Source organism: Nicotiana attenuata, chromosome 8 (genome assembly GCF_001879085.1).
Source record: "Nicotiana attenuata strain UT chromosome 8, NIATTr2, whole genome shotgun sequence".
Lineage (NCBI taxonomy): Eukaryota > Viridiplantae > Streptophyta > Magnoliopsida > Solanales > Solanaceae > Nicotiana > Nicotiana attenuata.
The window spans coordinates 631876-636488 of NC_031996.1; positions in this window are offsets into that span (position 1 = coordinate 631876).

The window sequence follows — 4613 nt, forward strand, 5'->3', positions numbered from 1 at the left end:
AATAGAATATCTGAACATGTATCCAAAATAACTGTTTGAGCCTCAACTGCCTAGAACTGGTGTCACAGTTTCACAAATGATCTAAGAATACTACATACAAAGTCTGAAAAATAAACGATACACTGTTTCTGAATTAAGAAAATGAAACAGGAATAAAGGGATAGAGGGAGACGCCAGGGCCTGCGGACGCCTGCAGGTCTACCTTGGATCTCCGCGTGGACTGAAGGTAGTCACTCAATCTACGATCCAAAGTCAACAACACTGGGATCTGCACAAAAGAGTGCAGAGTGTAGTATCAGCACAACCGACCCTATGTGCTGGTAAGTGCCTAGCCTAACCTCGACGAAGTAGTGACGAGGCTAGGACCAGACTACCAAATAAACCTGTGCAATTCAACTATATACAGCGGAAAAAGAAGTACATAAATAAATAGTCAAGTATGGGAGGGGTAGCATGCTGCGGGGGAGTTATCAATTCAGAATAGAAAGACAACAGGTAAATGGAAGAAACAATATATCTCGGATATCAACAAAGATCCAGAAGATAATAAGTGCACGGCATCACCTTCGTCCTTTTACTCTCGTCCTCACCAAAGCAATCAAGTAATGAAAATGTGCACGGCATCACCCTTCGTGCTTTTACTCTCGCTCTCACCACATAATCATTATAATCGGCACGGAATGGTACATCGTGCGGCACGACATCACCCTTCGTGTTTTACACTCTTTCCTCACAAATCATACACGGCATCACCCTTCGTGCTTTAACACTCTCTCACCAAAACAATACACGGCATCACCCTTCGTGCTTTAACTCTCTTCCTCACCCAAACAACAATCACAAACAATAGGGCAAGGAAATAAAAGAAGTTACAATAAGAATCCCGGCAAGGGAGCAATAATTCAACAACAAGTCCCGGCAAAGGACAACATCAAAACAAAAATAATATCCCGGCAAGGGACAACATCAAAACAACAACAATATCCCGGCAAGGGAGACATGCTTTTCTCTTTTTCACTTTTATTTCACAACTCACTTTACAACTTGAGCCAATGCTCTAATAGGGTTCAATTTACCTCTTACATTGCCACATTTCATTAAACGACTTGAGCCAATGCTCCTCAATATTCAATGTCACAATTACTTCCCAAACTTTGCCAACAATAGAAATCATCACCAAAGCATGAACAATACAACAAAGTCATAAGAATCACAATATAAGACTCACGGGCATGCTTGACACAAACGTATAGATACTCGTAACCATGCCTATACGTCGCACTCGACAAATACCAGATAGCAAATAAGACTCGACTCCTAATCCCTCAAGCTAAGGTTAGACCAAACACTTACCTCGATGCTACGAACACAATTCACGTCTCAATTATCGCTTTACCCCTTGATTCCACCACCAATTCGCTCGTATCTAGTCACAAGTTACTTAATTACATCAATAAACGCTAAATGAATCAATTCTAATGCATGAAAATGAGTTTTCTAAAGTTTTACCCAAAAAGTCAAAAATCGCCCCCGGGCCCACATGGTCAAAACCCGAGGTTCGAACCAAAACCCGATTACCCATTTCCCCACGAACCCAAATATATAATTTGTTTTGAAATCGAACCTCAAATCGAGGTCCAAATCCCCAATTTTTGAAAAACCTAGGTTCTACCCAAAACATCCAATTTTCCCCTTGAAAATCATTGATTTTAAGTTGAAATCATGTTAAAAGATGTTAATGATTGAAGAAAACGAGTTAAAATTGACTTACAATCGATTCAGAAGAAGAGTTGTTCTGAAAAATCGCCCTAGGGAGTTTATGTTTTGAAGGGATGTGAAAAATGGTTGATTTTCTGCTAAGTATAAAAATTTGCAGGTTGCAGATGTGGGAATTGCGAACAGGGATTGCAATTGCGAACCCCGACCCCTGCTAATGTTTGCATTTGCGAAAACAGGTTCGCATTTGCGAAGTGGGAAATGCGAAGGATGCGTCGCATTTGCGACGACTGGCTAAAAGGGAGAGTATCGCATTTGCGATAGAATCCTCGCAATTGCGAGGATAGGCTGGCCTGGGCTTCTTTCGCATTTGCGATATGCCCCTCGCATTTGCGATATCGCATTTTCGAGCCAGGCTTCGCAAATGCGAAGCCTGCAGGCCTGCAGTGCAACAGCTGAAAATCTGCAATTCCTCAAGTCCAAAATCAAACCCGTGGCCTATCCAAAACTCACCCGAGCCCTCGGGGCTCCAAACCAAACATGCACACCAACCTAAAAATATCATACGGACTCGCTCGTGCATTCAAATCACTAAAATAACATCAACAACTATGAATTTAGCATCAAAATCATGAAATTTTCTTAAGAACTTCAAATTTCCAATTTTCTCAAAAATGATCTGATTCACGTCGTTTCAAGTCCGTTTCTTACCAAATTCCACAGACTTATCTTAAATCACATATAAGACCTGTACTGGGTGCCGGAACCAAAATACGGGCCCGATACCATCAAGTTCTAATCACAGTTCATTTCCAAATCTCATAAATAATTTCAGAAAACAATTTTCTTTAAAAATTCATTTCTCGGGCTTGGAACCTCGGAATTAATTCCGGGCATACGCCCAAGTCCCATATTTTCCTATGGACCCTCCGGGACTGTCAAATCACGGGTCCGGGTCCGTTTACCCAAAATGTTGACCGAAGTCAACTTAATTCATTTTATAGTCAAGATTTATCATTTTTCACAGTTTTTCACATATTGGCTTTCCGGTTACGCGCCCGAACTGCGCATATCGGACTCGGACTCCCAGATCGATGCCTCAGCAGGATGACCTCTCCATTGAACACGAACAGAAGGAAAACTCTTCGATCTCAACTGACGAACCTGCCGGTCTAGAATAGCTACCGGCTCCTTCTCATAAGACAAGTCCTTGTCCAACTGGATAGTGCTAAAATCTAACACGTGGGATGGATCATCGTGATACTTCCGAAGCATGGACACATGAAATACTGGATGCACGGCTGATAAGCTCTACGGCAACGCAAGTCTGTAAGCCACCTCTCCCACTCGATCAAGAATCTCAAACGGGCCAATGAACCTAGGGCTAAGCTTGCCCTTCTTCCCAAATCTCATCACGCCTTTCATAGGCGACACTCGAAGCAATACCCGCTCACCGACCATGAAAGCCAAATCTCGAACCTTGCGATCGGCATAGCTCTTTTGCCTGGACTGAGCTGTACGAAGCCTATCCTGAACAATCCTGACCTTGTCCAAGGCATCCTGAACCAGATTCGTACCCAACAATCGAGCCTCTTCTGGCTCAAACCATCCAACCGGCGACAGACACCGCCTACCATATAAAGCCTCATAAGGAGCCATCTGGATACTCGACTGGTAGCTGTTGTTGTAGGCAAACTCTGCTAGAGGCAAAAACTAATCCCACGAGCCTCCAAAGTCAATGACACAAGCTCGGAGCATGTCCTCCAAAATCTGAATGGTCCGCTCGGACTGCCCGTCCATCTGAGGATGAAATATTGTGCTCAACTCAACCCGTGTGCCCAACTCTCGCTGAACTGCTCTCCAGAAATGTGAGGTAAACTGCGTACCTCGGTCCGAAATGATAGACAAGGGCACACCATGAATACGAACAATCTCCCGGATATAGATCTCAGCTAACCTCTCGGAAGAATAGGAGACTGCCACAGGAATGAAATATGCCGACTTGGTCAGCCTATCAACAATAACCCACACTGCATCGAACTTCTTCTGAGCCCGTTGGAGTCCAACAACGAAGTCCATAGTGATACTCTCCCACTTCCACTCAGGAATCTCAATCTTCTGAAATAAACCACCGGGCCTCTGATGCTTGTACTTAACCTGCTGACAATTCAAACACCGAGCCATATGCGACGATGTCCTTCTTCATTCTCCTCCACCAATAATGCTACCGCAAATCCTGATACATCTTCGCGGCGCCCGAATGAATAGAGTACCGGGAGCTATGGGCCTCCTCTAAAATCAACTCTCGAAGACCATCCACATTGGGCACACAAACTCGACCCTGCAATCTCAAAACTCCATCATCACCTAAGGTAACCTGCTTGGCACCTCCGTGCTGCACCGTGTCTCTAAGGACACATAAATGGGGATCATCATACTGTCGATCTCGGATACGCTCCAATAATGAAGAACAAGCGACTGTGCAAACTAACACACAGCTGGGCTCAGAAACATCCAACCTTACGAACTGATTGGCCAAAGCCTGAACATCCAAAGCAAGCGGTCTCTCACCGGCCGGAATATAAGCAAGACTACCCATACTGGCTGACTTCCTACTCAAAGTATCGGCCACCATATTAGCCTTTCCCGGATGATATAAGATGGTGATATCATAGTCTTTCAACAGCTCCATCCACCTTCTCTGCCTCAAATTCAACTCCTTTTGCTTGAACAAATACTGCAGACTCTTGTGATCCGTGAACACCTCACATGCCATGCCATACAGATAATGCCTCCAAATCTTCAACGCGTGAACAATGGCTGCCAACACCAAATCATGAACCGGATAGTTCTTCTCATGAATCTTCAACTGCCGCGAAGCATAGGCAATGACCTTG